This window comes from Callorhinus ursinus, unplaced genomic scaffold (genome assembly GCF_003265705.2).
Source record: "Callorhinus ursinus isolate GAN/ISIS: 27379988/994484 unplaced genomic scaffold, GSC_fseal_2.0 scaffold28, whole genome shotgun sequence".
In the NCBI taxonomy this organism is placed as follows: domain Eukaryota; kingdom Metazoa; phylum Chordata; class Mammalia; order Carnivora; family Otariidae; genus Callorhinus; species Callorhinus ursinus.
Window position 1 is genome coordinate 9,287,557 of NW_027397090.1, and position 26,898 is coordinate 9,314,454.

Below are 26,898 nucleotides of genomic sequence, written 5' to 3' on the forward strand. Positions count from 1 at the left end.
GCTGTAGAAGCTCTGAATAAACAGCCTTTGCTTGTTCTCATTTGGTTGGCCTTTGTTTATTTCCACTATGAAGCTGAGTTTAAGGAGGTGCTTCCGGTGTCAAAGAAGTGGTTCCCAGCACATCCCCAGGCTACTCTACTGAGAGAACTGATCCAGTCTTAAGTATTTAATTCTAGATGTAAAGAGAAAGACTATTAACTCTCCAGAAAGACTATTATAATTCTCACTTGGGTCTTACCATCTGTAACTACATACCCAGTGGTCAGGATTTCAGAAGCTGGAATCTCCATCTGGCCTGAATGATGTTGCTGACCTCTGTGATATGTATCATGACTGTGCTGACTTCTTTTTATATCCTTGAGATAATTAAAACCTGCTTGATCTATCCAAGGAGCATGTGTCTGGTCTTTGTATCAGTCGGAGCTTACAACTGACTTGGTCAAAACAATGGTCATGCACACCCCATATCTCAGACTCGGTAGGTAAGAGTTACATATTTTGGAAGTGAATATAAAGATTTTTGTTTTCTGTCCCAGGCTAGAATTTATAAATAAATGACTGATTATGGTAGTATTTCTTAACCTAGGGCCAGGTACCATTTAGGGGAGAAAGGGCAATACATGCAGAGACAGCAGCATAAGAAAGGCAAGGAGGCAGGAACATTAGAGAGCAATGCTGTGCATCTCCTGGGCCTCCAAAATATACCATATGGTTTACATCTAACTTCAAATGCACAATTGCAGCTTCTATAAGCAGAGGGATTAGGGGAAGGAAAAACTGAAGCAAACACCTTTGCCCTGAGGGAAGCCTTTTTAAGACCATTTATTTCTGAGTTCTCTTGAACTAAGGGGACAAGCAAATCTATGCAGACTCCTCTGAATTCCCAAGATATCCCATTTGAATGTTGTTCTCCTTCATTCCCACTGCACAAGGACCACAATCACATTTGACTCTAAGTGGAAACTTGACACAGTCCAGATGTCCATTTTCAATCATTTGAGACCTAAATATGTCAACAAATATTTTTAGAGGGAACATTAGGTAAAACAATCATTTGCTAAATATGAATGTCTAATTCTCTCTATGCATTGCCAATTCCCTCTTTGGTATTAATCACGGTTGCTAATATTCATGTCCCCATCTACCATAGTGTTCCCAATCTGTCAGTTTGTGATACATCCTTTAGGTAGCAGCAATTCTTTTTTTAACCTTAAGATTTTTCTATCTTCTATCCATATGCACCGTAGAAAATGAGAGACAAAAAGAAGGAAGGAAAGAAAGGAGGAGGAAAGAAGGGAGGTCACGATTAGTACCAACACCACGATTAATATTTCAGTATAAAGATTTCCAATCTTGTTGTTATGCAATCGCAACATACATACCATTTCATAACTTTCTTTACTCAATAATATGTTGACATTTCTCTACATCATTAAACACTCCACAATGTAATAGTTTATGACAGGAGAACATTTTAATGTTTGGGTAGTCCACACAATGTCTCCTACTGTTAATAATTCATTGTTTCCTATTTTACATTATTATAAGGAATGCTACCATTAACATCCTTAACTAAATCTTTCCCTGCATGCACAATGATTTCCACATGAAAAAATATGTAGAAATTGAATTTATGGATCAAAAAGCTAAACACATCTTTATGACTTTTGATCTCTGTATCAAAGAGCCCTCTAGAAGGTTGTAAGAATTTATACTCCCTCTGGCAGTGCATGAATGTGTTCATTTTTCCATATCCTCTTTGTATGAATATTATACTTAAAGAGGTCATTTTCCCCCTCTTGGTCCCTTTTGACTTTCTTCCTCTTGCCAACTGTTAACACAATAATGCTCCAGAGTTTTGCTAAAAGATAGGTTTATTTGTCTTGTCCACATTTCACCACAATGCATCCCAAGGACCGGTGATACAGAATCTGAAGAATGTGACTGTCAGCCTTTCCAGGATAGATCAGACACCTTGGGGGAAAAAGCTGAGTTTAAAAAAAAGCCAGAAAAAAGTCTGAGGGCTGGGGTTGGGGTGGGGGTAACAATGAGAAAAATGAAAATTGATCCTTGTGTGTTCATCTGGGAAAGACTCTTAAGTACAGTGACTGTAGGTGATTAAATGAGAAAAGTAAATCAGTGTTTTGTACCATCTTCTGGATACAATGTCTAGCCTAGACTTTATCCCTGAACTCCAGACTTACATATTTAACAACCTATTTTGAGATTTACACTTGTTTTGCTATTTCTCTTATAACCACTACCACCAACATACACTCCATTAGAAAAACCTATTCATCCTCCAAAATATATGTTGATTTGGTCCCACTTTTCTCCATATTACTGCCATTACTGCCATTTCTCATTTGACTATAGATATTTTTTTTAAGATTTTATTTGACAGAGAGCAAGCAAGTGTGCACAAGCAGGGGGAGCAGCAGAGGGAGAGGGAAAAGCAGACTCCCCACTGAGCAGAAAGTCCATCACGGAACTTGACCCCAGGACCCTGAGATCGTGACCTGAGCCAAAGGCAGATGCTTAACCGAATGAGCCACCCAGGCGTCCCATGACTATAGATTCTTAATTTTTCTCCTGGTTCCTACAGTCCATTCTGTACACAGCAGCCAGGGAATGATAGTCACATGGTGTCATCTTCCAAATTAAAATAACTTAATAGCTTTCTATGACTCTTAGAATAAAATCACAACTCCTTAAGTTGCTTACAAGCCTTCACTCATGAGTGAGATCCTGTCTACCTCTCCAACACCACTAGATACTATTTTCTCTAATCCCCCGCACACTGCACCAACCACACTGGCACTGTTTCTACTTCTACAGCATGCTGAGTTCTTTTTCACATTAGAACTTATGTTTTTGCTCATCTACCTCTTGATCACGCATGGGCAGTACTTTTCATCCATCATGTCCCACTTCAGAAAGAGCCTCCCTGACTACCTTACTAATGTTGGCTTCGACCATCAACCCATTTACTTCACACCACACAACCCTATTTTTTCCCTTTGTTAGAAAACCAAAACAACTTTGTCTCCTTGGTCATTGTCTTCTTCTCTAGAATGTCATCTCTAAGAGTCCAATAACTTATTTTGCACGGACCCACTGTATCTATAGCACCTAGGAGAATGCCTAGCACATTGGTGACACTCAAAAAACAGTTTCATGAGTAAATAAATGGAAGATATATTCAAAATCAACTAAAATCATATTTTCTTTGTTGTAACAGATTTTCCCATATGCACATTTATGGTATAACCAAGGAGTTACTTGATTTTTAAATACTTTTTAATTTGATGAAAAGGAGTATGGCATTGTTTGAATAGTCTAAAATCTATTTAATCATTGTGTCATTGGAAATTTAGTTTTTACCATTTTTCATTATTATAAGCAATATTACCATATATAAACTTGAAACTAACATATAATTATTTAATTTCTTATTAAAGTGGCTTTTCTAGATCAAAATCTTTTTATATGTTTCATGAAATTTTCTTGTGAAAATACTAAACCAATTGATTCTCCATCAGCAGTGAACCGAAGTTCTTATGTTCATACAGTATATCAGATTTCATTCAGCCAAAAGGAAAAGAAAGCCTAATGGAAAGTAGTTAATATGGGAAAATATCTCATTTAACAAAGGACCAATGGTAGAGCAGTTTTCAGGATTGCTTGATTAAATGTCTTACAATGTCATTCTTCTTTCTACTTTGCCCTCAGGCTGACTTCCCCTCAGGATTACAAAACATCTGAAGCAGTTCTAGGCTAAACATCCCAGCAAGACCATAACCAGAGGTAAAAATGGATCATATCCCCTGGAGTCTCCTTCCTAGAATGAGAAAATCTTTCCCAGAAGCCCAATAGTAGACTGCCTTCAGTTCTCATTTTCTGGAAATGGTTGACATGCCCTCTCCTAAATGAGTCACTGATAAGGAGAATGGAACTACCAGGAAGAGTAATAGTAATAGCTAAGTCCTAAACCAGTCTGGATTTTACCCTACAGTAAACATGAGGGTTCTGCCAGTAAGGAAGAAGTTGAAATGGGGTGGATCTTTATAGGCAATCAATAGTATCTGATAATACTGAATATTAAAATTAAAAAAATTTTTGATAATTTGATGAAAAGCTATTAACACTGCATTTATTAGACTACTAAACTGCATTAACATTTTCTCTTACATTCTGCTATCTTTTTAACTCCTTTAGGAGGTCTCAACCCTTCTTGGTGGCAGAAAAAAAAAAAAGAAAGGAAACACTGACAGGCTATAGGATGACATCATTACATCTCAAATTAGTTTACAAAAATCCACCTCTTCAGAGAATTCCCTCTATAATACCAAGTCCATAAGTTTCATCCAAGCACAACAACTACTCAGTAGAACAGGGGAGACAATATGAATCCACAAAACATACATTATTTGTACTAACCACATCAACATTAGCAGGAGAATCAATAGGGCTGCAGCTCCCCAGAAGATTCTTTTTTTTTTTTTTAAGATTTTATTTATTTATTTGACAGAGAAATATAGCGAGAGCAGGAACACAAGCAGGGGGAGTGGGAGAGGGAGAAGCAGGCTTCCTGCCGAGAAGGGAGCCCGATGCGGGACTCAATCCCAGGACCCTGGGATCATGACCTGAACCGAAGGCAGATGCTTAACGACTGAGCCACCCAGGTGCCCATCCCAAAAAGATTCTTAAGTTTTACTGACAACCCAAGACTACCCCGTTGTAATTTCATATTATCATCTGTGTTCCAGAGCTCTCCCAAACTCGTCCCCAGACCTTCCTTTAAGGTAGAACAAGTTGGATTACACCTAGCTTCAGCTCCAGTTACTCTTTGACTTGTTTTGTTATGGGTTTTCTATACCATTAATTTAGGGAATATCTGATGCCACTGAGCGTGGAACCTAACACAGTTTATTCTTGTTGGACCATCAGCTTTATTAATTTGAACTCCAACAATAAACGCTCGGCAATTTCTCCTCATCTTTACTCATTTTCCTCCAACATTTCAATTTTAGTTACTAATTAAATACATTTTAATTATACTAACAAAATAATACTTTTCCTTCACGTAAAAAATATTTCCCTTTGAACAATAACACCTAACATGTTCATTGAACAGTTACTGGGTTGTTCAACAACTGCTTATTGATATATGAACTATTTATATGTTAAAAATATTGATTATGTGTCATATAGGTTACCAAGTCTTTTTCTTTGTTTTTCAAACTTGAAAATGTAATACCTATAGATCTATAATCAGTCTTATTTCTTTATGTTTTCTGCTTTGGGTGACATGATTAGAAAGACTTCCCAATCTGAGATCAAGTATATCCACTCATTTTTTTCAAGGATCTGAGCCTTTTGATTTTATAATAACTGTCAGACTTTATTTATGTATATAAGTATATATTTAACTAATGAAAATCTTTCAAATACCAACAAGACAATTATTTGGGGCAATGCATTAAAGTTGACATGATAAATGACATGTTCATGCAGGACACTGTCCTATTGAATGCGTTCTTCTCTTTCACATTTATTTGCTCTCCGTGGATGACATCATCCTCACTCACAGGCATTACATCCACAGCAATAACCACCAAATCCAGATTTCAGGCCAACATGTAAAGAAATTCTCCCAGCCCATGGTAGGAGAAAATCAGAATCAGGAAGAAAGAATTGAGGCCCGGGGCAAAAGTACTTAGAGGAAAGGTGAACGTTGTGTTGGTTCTATCATTCAGAAGCAAGGGGTCAGCTCCATTTCATTAATTTTCTGTTTGCTCTGGCCAAGGTCAAAGTGATTCTAGGTATAATCTGTCATGGCAAGAAACATGGATACTATTTAGAACCAGAAGTAAAGAACTGTAGGGGAGACTGAAGAAGGAAAATATTCATGGCTTTTTCTCAAAATGTGTATTGGTAGTGAAATCAGGAACCAAGGCTCTCATAACAGCTATAGAGTACATACCTACTTAACTGTCACAATTACAGTTCATAGACTGAAAAGGAGGGAAAGGTGTTCAAGAATCATTTCCCTAAGTATGTCTTAAATATCCACTTTTTATTTAGAGACTGGTACACTGCTGCTATTTAAAGAAAAACTACCCTCTATTCGAAATCAAAACCTGAAAATCAAAAATAGATCAATTGGGCTTAATTTTCCAGAGACAAATCAATGAAGTTCCTAAAATATTCTTACACATTACTCTGAGGGTTTTCTTAGAAATTGATTTAAAAGTGAGAGAATTCAGGACACTGGTGTTTAGGGCTGTTTGTTTTTACTGAATTATTGACTAAACTGGTTTAATCTTCCATGTGTTCTGTAAGGGGAGGCACAATGAAGGGAAATTGTCACTGACTACTGAAGGTTAAGAAAATAGATACCTCAAACCAGTTGAAAAGGCTTGACCAAGCACATATAGCTAGAAAGGGCAGAATTAGAACTGGAAATCAGATTTTCAGATTTTAATTTTGACATTGTTTCTACTCTGCTGCTCCTTTTACTATAAAATTCTTGTTTTCTAGGATTTTTTACTAAAACTAAATGACAACAGATTTAAAACAATTTCAATGAATTGCTGATATTTGAACACGAAGAAGATAAGGTTGAGGAAATGAGGAAAATCACAGAAGGAACAAGTAGTCATCATACTGTTTCATTTAATCAGTATGGCTTTGAGCCAGAGAGAGGAGGAGGGCCCCTGTAAAAAGCTGACGTATGACACCCAAAAGTCTAGAAATTGCTATCCCAGAGTTAAAAAACAGACTTCTAACCATTTTCTTAGAGGACAGCATGCAGTGGGTTATGAAGCTCAACAGAAGAACATGGGCTCTGTCAAGAAGCTGACCTGGGTTCAAATCTGGACTCTGCCCCTAACTCATTGTGTGGCCTTTTTTTTTTTTTTTTTTTTTTTAGATAAGTATCTAAGCCATACTTTTCTCATTTAGATAATGGAGAAAAATAAAGCAGCCACTTCATGGGGTTGCCAAGGATTAAATGTAGTAATATATGCAAAGCATTTAGCACAGTGCCAGGCATAAGGTAAACACAGTAACAATCCCTTGCTGTGGTTTTGTCAGAATAAGGAGCGAAGATAGTTCCAAGAGGTCCAGGAAAGACCCAGTTCCAGAACCTGGAATCTTACTTTTATCCATTTCCTTGATCTTGGATCAGAGAGTAAACCTTGAGATTCTATCCATGGTGATCACAAAATTGGGAGGCAGAGGGAGGTCTGACTCAAATCTGCTGTGTAATCTTGAAGCAGCAATTTAATCTCTCTGAGTTTCATTCCTTACATGTGAGTTGAGGATACCAATAAGATTTCAGCAACTTGTTCTGAGGGCTAAATAAAATAGATGCGTAAGAGATGGTATTTTCACATAAAAAGCCTGTGTAGACCCAAAACCCCACACAGTGTGAGTTATAGTTACCACTCCACCGGCAGACACAAGAAGTGGTATGTAGACCCAAAACCCCACACAGTGTGATTTATGGTTACTCACCCCTCCACCAGCAGACACAGAAGTGGTATGTAGACCCAAAACCCCACACAGTGTGAGTTATGGTTACTCACCCCTCCACCAGCAGACACAGAAGTGGTATTTACCATCAGCGGCGTCCCTACCCTGTCCTTCCCATTTCTCAAGGCTCATTTTCCTAACACCTGTCTCCTCTCCCCAGGGCAATGGTGGGCACCCCTATTCTGACCAAATCATGTTTGTTCATTGGACATAATTACTCAGGATTATGAAATGTCATGGCGGTTCCTGCTTTATGCACTAACCAGACCATTAACAGCTACTGAGCTAAGCACCAGCTCACAATCCATAAACTCCTCAAGGTTGTAAGAGCCACTTCTCTTCCTCTTTGCAATCCTGGCACAGTCTAACATTTGGAAATTAAGTCCAGAAATGGTAGGTTGGGTCAGGCTATGGGAAGCCTTCTGTCATAAGCAAGAATCTGGATTTTTCTTTAGTGAGTGATAAACAGTAACTGAAAGCTGTTAAGCATAGGATTGACAGTTATTTTTGTGTACTAGAAAAATCACTTTGGAAGCTGTTGTAGAAGTTAGCAGGAGGCTTGGCCTGGAGGTATGACCTGTGTAAACAATGTCATCAAGAAAAGGGGAAATATGCTAAGAATTCTGCCTAAAAGACAAGGCAAGTATTAAAAATAACCTTTCAAATATTTCCATCAATATCCTTAACATTCCAATTTAATTATGTTCCATTACATAATACCTAATTAGAGAACACAGAGAAAAGGAAAAAAATTAATTATCTACCCTACACTACCCAGAAATAAATGCTATTAACATTTTGGAGTACATGAATCTTTTCAGACTTTTAATGTGTGTGTTGTATGTATGAAGAGGGAGAAGGACAGAGAGGAAGAGAAACCTGACATAAAAAGAAGGAAAAACACTATAATGTGTCAAGAAGAGGACGAGCTAGAGATGAAGGTAATATATATGAGGAAGCATTCTTATGGGGGGGTGGTGTCAACAGACAGCGTCTACAGTTGATACTTATGGGGAGCGGGCCTGGCAATGGAAGTGGAGTATGCGGTAGCCTTTATTTTTGTTTCCTTTGTGTGCTTTTATGTATCTTTTTTCTGGCTTTATTGAGACACAATTCACATATAATATTGAGTAAGTTTCAGATATATAATGCAATGATTTATATATATTTATATATATCACAAAATGATTACCACAATAGAGTTAGTTAACATGTCCATTACCTCATATAGTTACAATTTGTGTGTGTGTGTGTGTGTGTGTAAAGACAACTTTTAAAATCTACTCTCCAAAAAAGAAAAAGAAGAAGATAGCAGGAAGGGAAGAATGAAGGGGAGTAAGTCGGAGGGGGAGACAAACCATGACAGACGATGGACTCTGAAAAACAAACTGAGGGTTCTAGAGGGGAAGGGGTGGGGGAATGGGTTAGCCTGGTGATGGGTATTAAAGAGGGCATGTTCTGCGTGGAGCACTGGGTGTTATACACAAACAATGAATCATGGAACACTACATCCAAAACTAATGATGTAATGTATGGTGATTAACATAACAATAAAAAATTTTAAAAAATAAAATAAAATAAAATCTACTCTCCAATTTAACTATAGTCACCATGCATGCTACATGTTACCTCTCCAGAACTTATGCATCTTAGAACCGAAAGTTTGTACCCTTTGACCACCTTCACCCTTTTCCCCCACCCCTACCAATCACCAATCTACTCTGTTTCTAGAATGTTCCATATATATATACATATACATACACACACACACACACACACACACACACACACATTTATTCATTCATCCATCAATGGACACTTAGGTTGTTTCCGTGTCTTGACTACTGTAAATAATGTTGCAATAAACATAAGGGTGCAGATATCTCTTCGAGAAAGTGAGTTCACTTCCATTGGATATATACCCAGAAATGGAATTGCTGGATCATACTGTAGTTCTATTTTTAATTTTTTGAGGAACCTCTATACTGTTTTCCATAGTGGCTATACGAATTTACATTCCCACCAACAGTGTACAAGAGTTCCCTCTTCTCCACATCCTCTTCATACTTTTGTCTTTTTAATGACAGCCATTCTAATAGATGAGACGTGATATCTCATTGTGGTTTTGATTTGCATTTCCCTATTAATTAGTGATGCTCACTACCTTTTCATGCACCCACTGAATATCTTCTTTTGGAAAAATGTCTATTCAGGTCCTTTGTCTATTTTTTAAAATTGATTTTTTTGGCTATTAAATTGTATGAGTTCCTTATATATTTTGGATATTAATTACTTATCCGATATGTGGTTTGCAAATATATTCTCCCATTCTGCAAGTTGTCTTTTCATTTTGTTGATTGTTTCCTTTTTAGTCCCACTAGTTTATTTTTGCTTTTGTTACTTATGCTTTGGGTGTCATATCTAGAAAAAGCGTTGCCAAGACCAATTTCAATGAGCTTTTTCCTTCTAGAAGTTAAAAAAAAACAAAGCCCACAGGGAGAGAAATTATTAGTAATTCCACAGACTACAAAAGGACTCATTACAGGTTGTTTTTAGTTTGCCCCCACTATATTTAAGATGTTTTTTCATTATGTAAAAGCTAAATTATATGCAACCTATTCAGAAATATTCTATTACCTAAAGCAAGATACCCTAGAATTTGTACAGCTATTTTTTTTTTTTTTTTTTCAAAATGCAACACTAGAAAGTTAATCTAGGGCGCCTGGGTGGCTCAGTTGGTTAAGCGACTGCCTTCGGCTCAGGTCATGATCCTGGAGTCCGGGGATTGAGTCCCACATTGGGCTCCCTGCTCAGCAGGGAGTCTGCTTCTCCCTCTGACCCTCTTCCCTCTCATGCTCTCTATCTCTCATTCTCTCTCTCTCAAATAAATAAATAAATAATCTTAAAAAAAAAAAAAGAAAGAAAGGTAATCTACCTTTTCCTGGCCACAGGGAGAGCCATTCTTAGGCATACTATTCCTTAACCCCTCAGAATGGAGGCATATTCACAAATAAGAGCTTATCCAAAGTAACAATTTGGAGCCAAGAATGTAAGTCAAAATATTTAGCAATTCTGTGTTTGTGTTCTTTATTAATACATATTGTTCCTATTAAGACTTCCCTTTTGCAGACTGAAGAATGAGCTGCTTGTTCATGCATGATTCTCCATATGGCATAAAGAACTATGTTCAAGGGGTAAAATTAAGCCATCTGTGGTGGTGTTGATCTTCTTCTTTTAAATTGGTCCTTTTAATGGTAAACCCTTAATATATAAACATATTTCACCTTCACTGGATTTCTTCATCACAACCAAAACTGTGTGTAATCTGTACTGGATGCATAGTCCTTCTTATTTTTTACTTGTTGATGGATTTTGATGACCACACAGTCATTTCTCCTTCAAAAGCAAAATGCAATAGTAAATATCATAAATTCTACATCTATCTCTTTCCACAAGAAAGCTGAAAATGCCATTGCATGCTTTTACATGTTTTTTCTTCCAAATGGTTTCTGTTAAGTCTTGGAAATGAACAACAAAAGATGGAATTATTAATTCATCATTCACCACCAACGTGATGAAGTTGTCGCTGCGCTGGGAAATACTTAAGGGAACATATGCATACAAGGCCATGTTGTTAAATAAAGACACTCAGAGAACTAACACAAAGTAGATATTTAATAAAAATACATGTTGAATGAATGAATGGATAAACACATGAAGTAGAACTGAGGTTCCTGAATCTAGCTTTTGATTGCCTTCATTTTTGAGAAAAATGTGTTTTTTGGACATTTCAAAATGTTGGACTATTATAGTGTATCTGTGGGACAATTACAAGAGGTATAACATTCACCTAAAGGGAATAGCAGAAAGGGAAGAAACGTGAAAGGAAAAACAGAAGATAGGTTTGAAGTAATGATGGCTGAGAATTTTTCAAAATTAATGACAGACACCAAACCACAGATCCAGGAGGCTCAGAAAACACTAAGAAAGATAAATACACACACAAAAAAAAACCTGTATCTTGGTATAATATATTAAAACTATAGAAAATCAAAGACAATGACAAAGTCCTGAAAGAAGCCAGAGGACAAGACCCATCCTACCTGTAGAGAAGGATAAGAATTATATTGAACTACTCTTCAGAAACCATGCAAGAAAGATGAGAGTAGAGTGAAATATTTAGTGTTAAAAAAAAAAAAACCCACCAATCTAGAATTCTGTATTCAGAGAAATTATCCTTCAAAAGTGAAGGAGAAATAAAGACTTTCTTAGATAAAAAGATATTGAGAGAATTTGTCAAGTTAAAAGAAGTTCTTCAGAGAGAAGAAAAATGACACAGGTCAGAAACTCAGATCTACATAAAGTACAAGCCTTAGAAAAGTAATAAATGAGAGTAAAATCTTTTATCTTTCTTATTCTTATTTGATCTAACAGATAACAGTTTGTTCAATAAAATAATAGCAAAAGTGATTTAGATGATTATCACTTATAGGTAAATGAAATGAATAACAGCAACGCTATATGGGACAGGAGAAAGGAATTGGGAATACACTGTTATGAGGTATTTGAAGCAGTATAAAAACAGAATTTGTCACAAGCAGACCTGCCATATAAGAAATATTAAAGGGAGTCCTTTTTAGGCTGAAATGAAGATACTAGACAGTAACTCAAATTCACATGAAGAAACAAAGAGCACTAGTAAATACAACTAAATGTAAAAACATTATAGGTAAATGTAAAATCAGTATAAATGTATTTTAAATTTGGAACTATTTTTTTATATCTCCTACCTGATTTTAAAAACAACTGCATAAAGGAATGATTATAATCAGTGCTGATGGGCAGATAATATATAGAGATATAATATGTATGACAGTAACAGCACAAAGAAGGAAGTAGGGGTGAAAATATAGAAGAGCAAAGTTTTTGTACCCTACTATAATTGTTTTTACTTTGAGCTATATTGTTTTAAGGCAAGATTTTAATTGTAATCCCTAGGAAACCCAACAAAAATAAAACTCAAAAAACAAAGATAATAAAAAACGATAGCTAATTAAAATGGTAAATCATATCTATTTAATACAAAAGAAGGCAATAATGGAGGAACAGGGGAACAAAAGGACATAAGACATATAGAAAAAAAAGAAAAATGCAGATATAAATCATTCCTTATCAGTAATTACATTAATGTAAACTGACTAATATGTCCAACTAAAAGGCAGAGATTGGAAGAATGGATTTTATTTTAAAAAAGCATAACCCAATCCTATACTGTCTATATACAAGACACACACATTAGATTCAAAGACATAAATAACTTGAAAGGAAAAGGATGGGAAATGATACACCACACAAATGGTGTGTGAAAGAAAACTGGAATGGCTATACTAATGTCAGGAAAAAAAACAGACTTTAAGACAAAATTTGTTACTAGAGAAAAAGAAGGATATTTTACAATGATAAAAGGACTGATTCATCAAAAAGATATAACAATTATAAACATATATGCCCCTATCAACAAAGCCCCAAAATACATGAGGCAAAAACTGACAGAATTAAAAGAAAATGACAACAATAGTTGAAGAATTCAACATCCCACTTTATTTTTTTTTAAAGATTTATTTGAGAGAGAGAGAGAGTACGTGTGAGTGGGGGAGGGGCAGAGGGAGAAGGCGATAGAATCTTTTTTTTTTTTTTCCAATTTTGCTGAACATTTATTACAGGTCATGCACATAGTACTCTCATTTGGTCTTCAAACATAACCCTTCTATTTTCTATTTTTATTTTGAAGTGAAGCTATTGAAGTGTAGAGAGGTTCCATGGATGGCATGCAACCACACCTAGGTAGTGGAGCCCACTTTCATTACGTTGCCTTTCATGATAGCACTTAAGCACATACATCCTATTTTTTTTAATTTAATTTTATTACATTGTTAGTCATCATTCATTATATCATTAGTTTCTGATGTAGTGTTCCATGACTCATTCTTTGCATATAACACCCAATGTTCCATTCAACACGTGCCCTCCTTAGTACCCATCACCCCTACCCCTCTAAAACCCTCAGTTTGCTTCTCAGAGTCCATCGTCTCTCATGGATCATCTCCCCCTCTGATTCCCCCCTCCATTTTTCCCTTCCTACTATCTTCTTTTTTTTTTTTTAACATATAATGTATTATTTGTTTCAGAGGTACAGGTCTATGATTCAACATTCTTACACAATTCACAGTGCTCACCATAGCACACACCCTCCCCAATCAATGTCCATCACCCAGGCACCCCATCCCTCCCACCCCACACCACTCCAGCAACCCTCAGTTTGTTTCCTGAGATTAAGAATTCCTATCAGTGAGATCATACACTTGTCTTTCTCTGATTGACTTATTTCACTTAGCATAATACCCTCTAGTTCCATCCATGTCATTGCAAATGGCAAGATTTGGGGTTTTTTTGATGGCTGCATAATAATCCATTGTATATATATATACCACATCTTCTTTATCCATTCATCTGTCGATGGACATCTTGGCTCTTTCCATAGTTTGGCTATTGTGGACATTGGTGCTATAAACATTGGAGTGCCCATACCCCTTTGGATCACTACATTTGTATCTTTGGGGTAAATACCCAGTAGTGCAATTGCTGGGTCATAGGGTAGGTCTATTTTCAACTTTTTGAGAAACCTCCATACTGTTTTCCAGAGTGGCTGCACCAGCTTGCATTACCACCAGCAGTGTAGGAGGGTTCCCCTTTCTCCACATCCTGACCAACATCTGTTGTTTCCCGACGTGTTAATTTTAGCCATTCTGACTGGTGTGAGGTGGTATCTCATTGAGGTTTTGATTTGGATTTCCCCGATGTTGAGCGATGTTGAGCACTTTTCCATGTGTCTGTTGGCCATTTGGATGTCTTCTTTGGAAAAATGTCTGTTCATGTCTTCTGCCCATTTCTTGATTGGATCATTTGTTATTTGGTGTTGAGTTTAAGAAGTTCTTTATAGATTATGGACACTAGCCCTTTCTCTGATATGTCATTTGCAAATATTTTCTCCCAGTCTGTCGGTTGTCTTTTGTTTTGTTGACTGTTTCCTTTGCTGTGCAAAAGCTTTTTATCTTGATGAAGTCCCAATAGTTCATTTTTGCCCTGGCTTCCTTGCCTTTGGTGATGTGACTAGGAAGGAGTTGCTGTGGCTGAGGTCAAAGAGGTTGCTGCCTGTGTTCTCCTCTAGGATTTTGATGGATTCCTGTCTCACATTTAGTTCTTTCATCCATTTTGAGTCTATTTTTGTGTGTGGTGTAAGAAAATGGTCCAGTTTCACTCTTTTGCATGTGGCTGTCCAATTTTCCCAACACCATTTGTTGAAGAGACTGTCTTTTTTCCATTGGACATTCTTCCCTGCTTTGTTGAAGACGAGTTGACCATAGAGTTGAGGGTCCATTTCTGGGCTCTCTGTTCTGTTCCATTGACCTATGTGTCTGTTTTTGTGCCAACCATACTGTCTTGATGATGACAACTTTGTAATAGAGCTGGAAGTCTGGAATTGTGACGCCGCCAGTTTGCTTTTCTTTTTCAACATTCCTCTGGCTATTCGGGGTCTTTTCTGGCTCCATACAAATTTTAGGATTATTTGTTCCATTTCTTTGAAAAAAGTTGATGGTGTTTTGATAGGGATTGCATTAAATGTGTAGATTGCTCCAGGTAGCATTGACATTTTCACAATATTTGTTCTTCCAATCCATGATCATGGAACGTTTTTCCATTTTTTTGTGTGTCTTTCTCAATTTCTTTCATTAGTATTCTATAGTTTTCTGAATACAGATTCTTTGCCTCTTTGCTTAGGTTTATTCCTAGGTATCTTATGGTTTTGGGTGCAATTGTAAATGGGATAGACTCCTTAATTTCTCTTTCTTCTGTCTTGTTGTTGGTGTATAGAAATGCAACTGATTTCTGAGCATTGATTTTATATCCTGCCACTTTACTGAATTCCTGTATGAGTTCTAGCAGTTTTGGGGTGGAGTCTTTTGGGTTTTTTACATAAAGTATCATATCATCTGCAAAGAGTGAGAGTTTGACTTCTTCTTTGCTGATTTGGATGCCTTTTATTTCTTTCTGTTGTCTGACTGCTGTGGCTAGGACTTCTAGTACTATGCTGAATAGCAGTGGTAATAGTAGACATCCCTGTTGTGTTCCTGACCTTAGGGGAAAATCTCTTAGTTTTTCCCCATTGAGAATGATATTCACTGTGGGTTTTTCATAGATGGCTTTTATGATATTGAGGCATGTACCCTCTATCCCTACACTCTGAAGAGTTTCACTCAAGAAAGGATGCTGTACTTTGTTAAATGGTTTTTCTGCATCTATTGAGAGGATCATATAGTTCTTGTTCTTTCTTTTATTAATGTATTGTATCACATTGATTGATTTGTGAATGTTGAACCAACCTTGCAACCCAGGAATAAATCCCACTTGGTCGTGGTGAATAATCCTTTTAATGTACTGTTGGATCCTATTGGCTAGTATTTTGGTGAGAATTTTTGCATCCATGTTCATCAAGGATATTGGTCTGTAATTCTCCTTTTTGATGGGGTCTTTGTCTGGTTTTGGGATCATAAAATGGTATGCTGGCCTCATAAAATGAGTTTGGAAGTTTTCCTTCCATTTCTATTTTTTGGAACAGTTTTAGAAGAATAGATATTAATTCTTCTTTAAATGTTTGGTAGAATTCCCCTGGGAAGCCATCTGGCCCCGGGCTCTTGTTTCTTGGGAGATTTTTGATGACTGCTTCAATTTCCTTAGTGGTTATGGGTCTGTTCAGGCTTTCTATTTCTTCCTGGTTCAGTTTTGGTAGTTTATACATCTCTAGGAATGCACCCATTTCTTCCAGATTATCTAATTTGCTGGCATAGAGTTGCTCATAATATGTTCTTATAATTGTTTATATTTCTTTAGTGTTGGTTGTGATCTCTCCTCTTTCATTCATGATTTTATTTATTTGGGTTGTTTCTCTTTTCTTATCAATCTTATTAATTCTTTCAAAGGACCAGCTCCTAGTTTTGTTGATCTATTCTACTGTTCTTTTGGTATCCATTTCATTGATTTCTGCTCTGATCTTTATTATTTCTCTTCTCCTGCTGGGTTTACGTTTTATTTGCTCTTCTTCCTTCAGCTCCTTTAGGTGTAGGGTTAGGTTGTGCATTTGAGACCTTTCTTGTTGCTTGAGAAAGGTTTGTATTACTATATACGTTCCTCTTAGGACTACCTTTTCTGCCTCCCAAAGATTTTTAACAGTTGTGTTTTCATTTTCATTGGTTTCCATGAATTTTTTAAATTCTTTAATTTCCTGGTTGACCCATCCATTCTTTAGTAGGATGCTCTTTAGCCTCCACATATTTGAGTTCTTTCTGACTTTCCTCTTGTGATTGAATTCTAGTTTCAAAGCACTGTGGTCCAAAAATATGCAGGGAATGATCCTAATCTTTTGGTACCTGTTGAGACCTGATTTGTGACCTAGGATGTGATCTATTCCAGAGAATGTTCCATGGGCACTAGAGAAGAATGTGTATTCCGTTGCTTTGGAATGGAATGTTCTGAATATATCTGTGAAGCCCATTTGGTTCAGTGTTTCATTTAAAGCCTTTATTTCCTTGTTGATCTTTTGCTTAGATGATCTGTCCATTTCCATCAGGGGGGTGTTAAAGTCCCCCACTATTATTGTATTGTTGTCAATGTGTTTCTTTGCTTTTGTTATTAATTGCCATATATAACTGGCTGCTCCCATGTTAGGAGCATAGATATTTACAATTGTTAGATCTTCTTGTTGGATAGACACTTTAAGTAGGCTATAGTGTTCTTCCTCATCTCTTATTATAGTCTTTGGTTTAAAATCCAATTTGTCTGATATAAGGATTGCCACCCCAGCTTTCTTTTGGTGTCCATTAGCATGGTAAATGGTTTTCCACCCCCTCACTTTCAATCTGGGGGTGTCTTTGGGTCTAAAATGAGTCTCTTGCAGATAGCATATCGATGGGTCTTATTTTTTTATCCAATCTGATAGCCTGTGTCTTTTGATTGGGGCATTTAGCCCATTCACCTTCAGGGTAACTATTGAAAGATAGGAATTTAGTGTCACTGTATTGCCTGTAAGGTGACTATTACTGTATATTGTCTCTATTCCTTTCTGGTCTATGTTACTTTTGGGGTCTCTCTTTGCTCAGAGGACTCCTTTCAATATTTTTTGTAAGGCTGGTTTGGTGTTTGCAAATTCTTTTAGTTTTTGTTTGTCCTGGAAGCTTTTTACCTCTCCTTCTATTTTCAATGACAGACTAGCTGGATATAGTATTCTTGGCTGCATATTTTTCTCCTTTAGTGCTCTGAACATATCATGCCAGTCCTTTCTGGCCTGCCAGGTCTCTGTGGATAGGTCTGCTGCCATTCTAATGTTTCTGCCTTTGTACGTTACCAATCTCTTGTCCCGAGCTGCTTTCAGGATTTTCTCTTTGTCCTTGAGACTTGTAAGTGTTACTATTAGATATCAGGGTGTTGACCTATTTTTATGGATTTTGAGGGGGGTTCTTTGTGCCTCCTGGATTTTGATGCCTGTTTCCTTCCCCAAATTAGGGAAGTTCTCTGCTATAATTTGCTCCAATATACCTTCTGCCCCTCTCTCTCTTTCTTCTTTTTCTGGGCTCCCAATTGTTCTTATTGTTTCATCTTATGGTATCACTTCTCTCTCAAATTCTGCCCTCGTGATCCAGTAGTTATCTCTCTTTCTCTCAGCTTCTTTATTCTCCATCATTTGGTCTTCTATATCACTAATTCTCTCTTCTGCCTCATTTATCTTAGCAGTTAGAGCCTCCATTTTTGATTGCACCTCATTAATAGCCTTTTTGATTTCGACTTGGTTAGATTTTAGTTCTTTTATTTCTCCAGAAAGGGATTTTCTAGTATCTTCCATGCTTTTTTCAAGCCCAGCTAGTATCTTTATAATTGTCATTCTGAACTCTAGTTCCGACATCTTACTAATGTCCATATTGATTAGGTCCCTTGCAGTCAGTACAGCTTCCTGTTCTTTTTTCTGAGGTGAGTTTTTCCATCTTGTCATTTTGTCCAGAGGAGAATAGATGAATGAGAGAACAAAATGCTAACAGGGTAACAATGGCCCTAGAAAAATATACACTAAACAAATCAGAAGAGATTCGAAACTGGGGGGGAAAGAAAGGGAAAGAAAGAAAAATAGAATATGATCAAATATGATCAGGCTGGTTGAATAGATCGATGCCACACACTAGATTTTCCGTGTATTTTGGTCTGTTAGAAGACACTGCCTCTCAAAATTATAAAGAAAAACTTGTATACATACAAAAATAAGGGTAAATATGATGAAGGGATGGAATATGACTGTAAAGATGAAAATTATAAAAGATTGTATAAAAGGAATTGATAAGATAAGTTGTTGAAAAAAGGAAGAAGAGAAATTTAAAAAGAACAAAAAAAGGGGGGGGGTAGAGAATGTGATCAGACAGGAGACTAGAACAAAGCCATACAGTAGAGATTTAGGGAATATTTTGGTCTGTTAGAAGAAACTGTATCCCAAAATTTTAAAGAGAGAACAACTTATATATATACAAAAAATAGGTTAACTAAAATGAAGGGTAGAATATGATTCATAAAAATGAAAACTAAAAACGATTTTTAAAAAAGGGATTGATAAGATGCTGAACAAGGGAAAAAGAAAAATTTTAAAAAATAGAAAAGGAAAAAATTAAAGAAAATTTAAAAAATTAACTTTGAAAGACTAAAGAATCCTGGGGGAAATGCCATGAATTCTACCTGCTGTATTCCCCTAGTGCTGGAGTTCTACCATTCTTATTGATAGGTAAACTTGGTCTTGGCTGATCTTCTGGGGGAGGGGCCTGTTGTAGTGATTCTCAGATGTCTTTCCCGGAGGTGGAATTGCCCCGCCCTTGCCGGGTTGGGCTAAGTAATCTGCTCGGGTTTGCTCTCGGGAGCTTTTGTTCCCTGCAAGCTTCCTGTACAGCTTTGGAGGATGAGAAAGAAAATGGTGGCCTCCCAATATCAAGGGCGATAGAATCTTTTTTTTTTAATTATGTTATGTTAATCACCATACATTACATCGTTAGTTTTTGATGTAGTGTTCTATGATTCATTGTTTGTGTATAACACCCAGTGCTCCATGCAGTACATGCCCTCTTTAATACCCATCACCAGGCTAACCCATCCCCCCATCCCCCTCCCCTCTAGAACTCTCAGTTTGGTTCTCAGAGTCCATAGTCTCTCATGGTTCATCTCCGAGGGTGATCGAATCTTAAGCAGACTTTGAGCTAAGCACAGAGCCTGGCAGAGGGCTTGATCTCGACCCTGAGATCACTAACTGAGCAGAAACCAAGAGCTGGATGCTTAACCAACTGTGCACCCAGGCACCCCCAACATCCCACTTTAAGTAATTAAAAGAATAACTACAGAGGTGCCTGGCTGACTCAGTGGGTGGAGCATGTGACTCATGATCTTGGTGGTGTAAGTTTGAGCCCCAGGTTGGGTGTAGAGATTATTTAAAAAAATAAAATCTTAAAAAAAATTAAAAAGAACAACTAGAAAGAAAACCAACAAAGGAAACAGAACACTTTAATTAACACTACAAACCAACTGGACCCAAAAGATATCTACAGAACACTCTACCTAACAGCAGCACAATACATATTTTTCTCAGGACTACCAGGAACATTCTCCAGAATAGATGAATAAAAGAAGCCTCAACAAACTTAATAATATGAAAATCAGACAAAGTATGTTCTCTGCAATGAGATAAGACATAAGTAACAGAATGTTACTGAATGTAATAAGACATAAGTGACAGAGACTAGAAAAATCCACAAATATGAGGAAGTTAAACAACACACTCTTAAATAATCAACAGATCAAAGAAAAGGGAAATTAGAAAATACCTTGAGATGAATGAAAATGAAAACACAACATGCTGAAAACTTACGGGATTCAGTTAAACCCAATGCTTAGAGGAAAACATTTAGCATAAATACCAATATATATAAAAAAAAAACTCAGTAATAACCTAAACTTCCACATTAAGAAAGTACAAAAAGTGGAGAAAATTAAATCAAAATAAGCAGAAGGAAGTAAAGATTAGAGCAGAAATAGGTGAAATAATACCTATTTCACCTAAATAATAGGTGAAATAATACCTATTTCACCTAAAACAATACACAGATTCCCATTCATCTGTCTATTGCCTATGGCTACTTCCAGGCTACAACAGTAGAGCTGAGTAACTGGAACAGAGACCATACAACTCCACAAAGTCTAAAATATGTTCTATTTAACACTTTTAATAAAAAGTTTGGAGGACTTCTGGTTTCAGCTCCAACATGTAAAGAGCTTGGAAGTCATCACTCCCATCTTTAAAACAAGACAAAAGGTGAACAAACTGAAAACAAATGCCTTTTCTTAGACCCATCAGAGAATTAAAATCACAGGACAAACTGTCACCCAGAAATCTGAAGACAGCCAAACACAGAGAAGCACACTGAGATCAGCTTACCTGGAGCAAAAGATGCTGGAGTCTTCAACTGCTATGAATACTTCAGTGATAAACTTGACAAATGGCTGTAGGCTGAGTGTGATTGAGAAACTCCTTGGGGGACCCAATCTTAGGGGAACCTGAACATTCTTATGAATTTTATGTCAAGGATTCCCACCAGATTCTCAGGGTAATGACCCCCCTAAATACCTGCCCATTTCAGTCACAGGGAGGGATTAAGTAACCATTTTGAAATACACCCAAAGCATTCTTTGTAGTAAAGGCCAATGCTCCAAGTAAAATGATTTTACTATACCCTTATATGACCTAGGGAAGGGCATTCAGCCAAGTCCAGCCCCTCCCTTATTTAACCTAAGAGGAAGAAAAGCAAAAAACTAAGGAGCATTTCTGAAAGTCACAGCCCAAGGACTCAGGTCCATTAAAAGGCTGAAAGTCGTACATAAAATTACGGAACAATTCCTCTCCCACAACAACTTAGCACCACATCAACAGCTCTAGTATAATAATAGTGGATTATAACTGAGAGAGTGGGAAGACACAGATTCTTTTTAAAAGGGATTGCTTAGGGAAACCTAAGACAACAGGGGAGAAAAAAATAAAAGTACACCCGAGGAAACTGAATCCTGTGGCACCTACAGCTGTAACATGACATACAGCCCAGCTCCTAACCACGTTAACATAAAACCTCTTACTTAAGGCCTATATCCCTCTGTTTCAATTATCCCATAGATCATGTCCAGTTTTCAACAAAAAATTACAATGGCATGCTAAAAGGAAAGAAAATCAACAACAACAACAAAAAACCTAGAATTTGAAGTGACAAAGCTAACACCAGAACCCGATTTGGTAGGGGGTGAGGAAAATGTTTTGGATTACATATTGGTGATGGTTGTATGACCTTGTAACTATACTAAAAACAACTAAATTTTACACTTTAAAAGGGTGAACTTTATGGTATTTGATACTCTGTTAAAAACGGTTTTTAAAAAGCCTTACATGATTTATAACTTTTTCCAAAACAAAAGTTTTCCTAACCTATCTACACCCACCCAATTTGTGAAAATAACATTGTAGAATAAAATAAATCTACTGAAATTATAATCACTGAATGGTAAATTTTAAGAGTTATGATCTTCTTTGCATAATTATTTGCTATCCATAACACTAACATTAAAAGAGCAAATATATTTTCTTTTCTCCATTCAATAAATATATACTTAATGTCTGCCTCATATAAGAAACTGTACTATGTTGCTGGGATACAAAAATGAAGTTGACAATGCCATACAACAAGGCAACATATGAAAAGCAAAGACTACACAGGGCACAATGGAGTTAAGTTTAAGAATATAGGAGAGCATTTCCAGCTGGGTGATCAAAGGCTTCAGAGTAGAGGCAGCACTTTAACTGGGCCTTTATTTATTTATTTAACAAATGTTGAAGGGCTTATTATATTCAGGTAATATGCCAGGTGCTAGGAAAACAAAATTAAAAATGAAATGGATTCTCTCATTGATGTGTATGTACAAATATGTGTGCTTATTTACATATGTATGGATAACTAAACCAAGTATAAAGTAAGGGGAGCACTCTTGAAGAATAAGTGGATGTCAACAAAGAAGCATAAACCCCTTCAATGGCTCCCTACAGCCTTTCAGAGAAATTTCAACTACAAATATATGGCCTCAAGTTTCCTCATGAATAAGCCTCTGATTAGATTCCTATGTGACTTCCTCCACTACTTTATTACATCTACACTCTGTATTGGCTGTTCTGTCCTCTCGTATTTTCCCCATCCTTCTAGCCATTCATTTAAGTACTAATTGAGAGACCCACTACACACAAGGCAAGGTACAGGGATACTGCACCACACAGAATAAACAGGGTTCTAGCCCTTGGGAAGTTGATATTCTGTAGAAAGGTAAAGATATTGAACTAATAAGACAACTGTTAATTACATTTGACATATGCAACAGGAAAAAAAGATACAAGAGTATATGAATATACAATGAATATAAAATGAATGAATATAAAAATACTCTGAGGTACTTGATTTCATATTTAGTGAGTAGCAAATATTCTGCATTCCTTGGTAAAAACATATGTGACAGAGGATGAAAGATAAACCCTTAAAACAGCCATCACAGTGAAGTTGCTAAGAATTCAGCCATATGGGGCATGTCACAATATTTCTAACAAAGTGAAGTCCAAGTTGCTTCATCTTGTACACTCCGCCACTGAGAAAGAGGCACATGGGTCACTTTGGATTCAGAAGGCAACATATCCTCTATTTGAATGTTCTAGTTTGAGTAATTTACTTAGTAACTCATAGTTTTGAATGGATCCCAGAGCTTCCAGGCAAGCTGATCTTGGGCCATGACCCAGAAGACCCAATGGTAGGGGGAAAAAATCATGGCAATACCCTTAGAGTTTGAGGGGAAAAGCCTATTCCTCTTCTACTGATGAAGATTATCTTTTTGAGAAAGTTTGAGGCTTGCTACCGGGCTCCCGAGACTAAATACCTGACCCATGGGATACCAGATAACCATGCAACATGAGCTGTCCGTGGTGAGATGCCCAATGTAGTGCAATAAAAAACACAAAGGATACAGAAAGGAATAAAAACTGGAGCTAGGCAATCATGCTCATAGTTGACATTCAGGTAACAGCAAGACTGAATCTGAAATCACTTTACAAACACTGTCAGGTCAGTGAAAGTTATTAGTTTGGCCTTCTTTCAATTCCCAAGACATGCTATGTAGGCTCTTCTTAGATCCTTCACACACATTGTTTTCACTGCTGGTGAGGCTCTTTCCCAGCTTTTCAGAGGGCTGGTCCCTTCTCATCTTTCATGTCTCAGCTTAAATGTCACCACCCAGAACAGACTTCCCTGACCACACTGTCTAAAGCTCTGCCCTTACCCCCACACTGTTATCATCTATCACATACTTTCCTTTTCCCTTTTGTGCCATGTGTTACAATTTGCTGTTATATATTTGTCTATTTATATGAATACTGTGTATCTCTTCCATCAGACTGTAAGTCCCACAAGAAGGCAAGAATAATATCTGCTTTTCTCACCATTGTATACCCAACAGTCGGCACAATGTCTTATACACCACAACACTAAAATTTGTGGAATAAATAAGTACAACTGCTTGGACTCTCATCCTCTCAGGAATGCTATTTGGCCTTCTCCTTCTATAAACCCAGTATTCCATCTTTTGCACCATCCTTCTTGCACACCGATGGTGATTTGGGAGACCTACCATCGAAATTAAAGTGCATAAAGTCAAAAGAAATTGGGGAGTTACTCTTTGGCATTTTCTTAAACCTTAGACTATGGGACTCTACTTCTCTATAAATGCTATACTGCAAGTTAGAGCATAATTCAATATTTAACAAAGAACGCTCAGCACTCCCTATGGGTGATTTTGACCTAATGTTAATTTTGACTACTTTCAGCACTGGCTTAAAACATGGAAACAGGAAGAAAAGGAGAAATAAGGTATATTTTTGTGACAAAATTTCTGAGCTGAAAAATTAACTGAAGTGAGATGAAAGAAGGAGAGGTATGGCCTTGTCTTACTTTTAGGCAATTACTGAAGAAGTCTCAGACCCAACCTCTTCTGTAGCCAAAAGGAAACTTTTGCTGACTTTCTAAGTGTTTAGGTATGATTTTTTAACCTAACTCTGTGGTTTTTATTATTGTCATATTTATACTAATAAATAAATAAGCATAAAGCAGAAAAGAGCCCAAAGAATATACTCATAATTGGGAACTTCTTTCATTTCACCATCCAACAGAAGGCATATTACTAAGAAAATTCCTACAACAGTTTGACATCTTCAGTACATGAGAAACATTCATTGCAGCATGGAAACATACCTATCTCCCTTGCTGTTTCCACATCCAGGTCCTGGACTGGCTCTTTTTCTCTGTTTCTCTCTGACATTTTCTTCTGTTCTTTTCTGAAGATTACATCATGCGTCTCCTGGGCCTCTGCAGTAGGAAGGAAGACGAGGGCAAAGCAAAAGGATGACATTTTCAAACTATCAAATGTCAAGAAAAAGAAAATATTGGGTGCCTGGGTGGCTCAGTTGGTTAAACGACTGCCTTCAGCTCAGGTCATGATCCCGGAGTCCTGGGATCGAGTCCCGCATCGGGCTTCCTGCTCGGCGAGGAGCCTGCTTCTCCCTCTGACCCTCTCCCCTCTCATGTACTCTCTCTCTCTCTCATTCTCGCTCTCTCAAATAAATAAATCTTTAAAAAAAAAAAAAAGAAAAAGAAAATATCACTTACTCAGCAACAAAAACCTTATTATGCAACTAGTATCTGCACTTCTATATCCTCAGGGATTCTAATATCAGCATTAACTGGTCATTTAAAGTCATCTTCACAGAGGTGCCTAGGTGGTGCAGTCGTTAAGCATCTGCCTTCAGCTCAGGTCATGATCCCAGGGTCCTCGGATCGAGCCCCACATTGGGTTCCCTGCTCTGCAGGAAGCCTGCTTCTCCCACTCCCCCTGCTTGTGTTTCCTCTCTTGCTGTCTCTCTCTGTCTAAATAAATAAAATCTTAAAAAAAAAAATAAAGTCATCTTCACGATTAGCATCCTGATAACATTTACCAACTCTGTCAGGTTAAAAAAAAAAAACTTCATGTTTTAACTAGGGGATTAATTACAATCGCAGTATAATAATTTTCTTTAAAACAGTTAAACAACAGAGTTTCATATTGATAGTATTCAGCTTAGTCTTGGTTTACTGTTGTATTTTAATACTGATTTACTTGAATGAGGCTTTCTTTATCCACAGAAATAATTTTATATAGTGCTTCACAGTTTAAAGACGATATCATATGCATCTTCTCATCTTTATCTCAACAATTAGAATAATGAAGGGCTAGCAGTATCAACTAAGTGTAAGAATAGATGGCATTCGTATTCATGGTTTTGTAACTTTTTAAAAAAATAGTACTTGATTGTCTGTGAAGTTTTGTTTGGGGAAAATAAACCCACACACCAAGGCAAAGGGTATCCCAAAACTCTCCGAAGTTTAATGCACATGTTATTTAAAATTCATTTATTAATTTCTATTCCTTTTCTTGAAGTGGTCTTTAATAAAAACTTCAAAAATGATTACTACTTTTGTTGGCTTTTCTTAAGAATTCATAAAAAGACATTGATATTGTAGCTTTTTGACTAGCATTATTTCCCTATTTGTTAATAAGTTCTTGAATTATAAATTTTATGATAGTGATAAGGCTGAAGTTTGGCATAGTGTATATAGTTACCAATGGTAATATTATCATGAATCATTTAAAACTGAACATTTACTTTTTCTTAGTGATGGAAAGAAGTTGGTTGTTTTTGTAATAACAGCACATGGTAAGAACATGTTTAGTACTATTTACACTCTATTTTATGTAACATTACCATGGGAAATGGACTTCAAATAAATGGAGTAAATAAACAACACATCATAGTGATATAAGTAGAATAATAGTGTGAAGATGGAAACATTGTTAAGTTTCTCCACAGTTTTTCACAAAAGTAATTACTAGGCTTGTCATTAAAATCACCTTGTCTTCTTTCCTACCAAGGCCATCAACATATATGTTAAGTTTTTCATCGTAGAAAGTTTGGAACACCCAGAAGAACATAAAGAAAGTATAGAGATATTAATTATCTCTAGTAATTCTATCATACAGAGATAACTATTAACATTTCAGTTTATATCCTCCTGGTCTATTATATGGATGTATATGTGATTACATTGATATTAC

At 36.7% G+C, this 26,898-nt stretch overlaps 1 protein-coding gene and 1 long non-coding RNA gene across 6 annotated transcripts in view; one reads left to right on the forward strand and one right to left on the reverse strand.

Moving 5' to 3' along the window:
- CFAP95 (cilia and flagella associated protein 95) overlaps positions 1 to 26,898 on the reverse strand; it is a 248,679-nt gene that overhangs the window by 218,567 nt on the left and 3,214 nt on the right. For all 4 annotated transcript variants that reach the window (XM_073878093.1, XM_073878092.1, XM_073878091.1 and 1 more), the window contains exon 2: positions 25,002 to 25,115. The gene's annotated coding sequence lies outside the window, so the exon portion shown is untranslated. The remainder of the gene's footprint in view (positions 1 to 25,001; positions 25,116 to 26,898) is intronic.
- The window catches only part of LOC112838680 (uncharacterized), a 46,851-nt gene that overhangs the window by 16,873 nt on the left and 3,080 nt on the right, over positions 1 to 26,898 (forward strand). Inside the window, exons 2-5 of one of the 2 annotated variants that reach the window (XR_012374038.1) lie at positions 3,733 to 3,807; positions 8,058 to 8,178; positions 8,361 to 8,480; positions 25,091 to 25,352. This is a non-coding gene — a long non-coding RNA (uncharacterized lncRNA). Of the gene's footprint in view, positions 1 to 3,732; positions 3,808 to 8,057; positions 8,179 to 8,360; positions 8,481 to 25,090; positions 25,353 to 26,898 lie in introns of those variants that run through there. The other variant, XR_003212030.2, reaches the window with a different exon arrangement.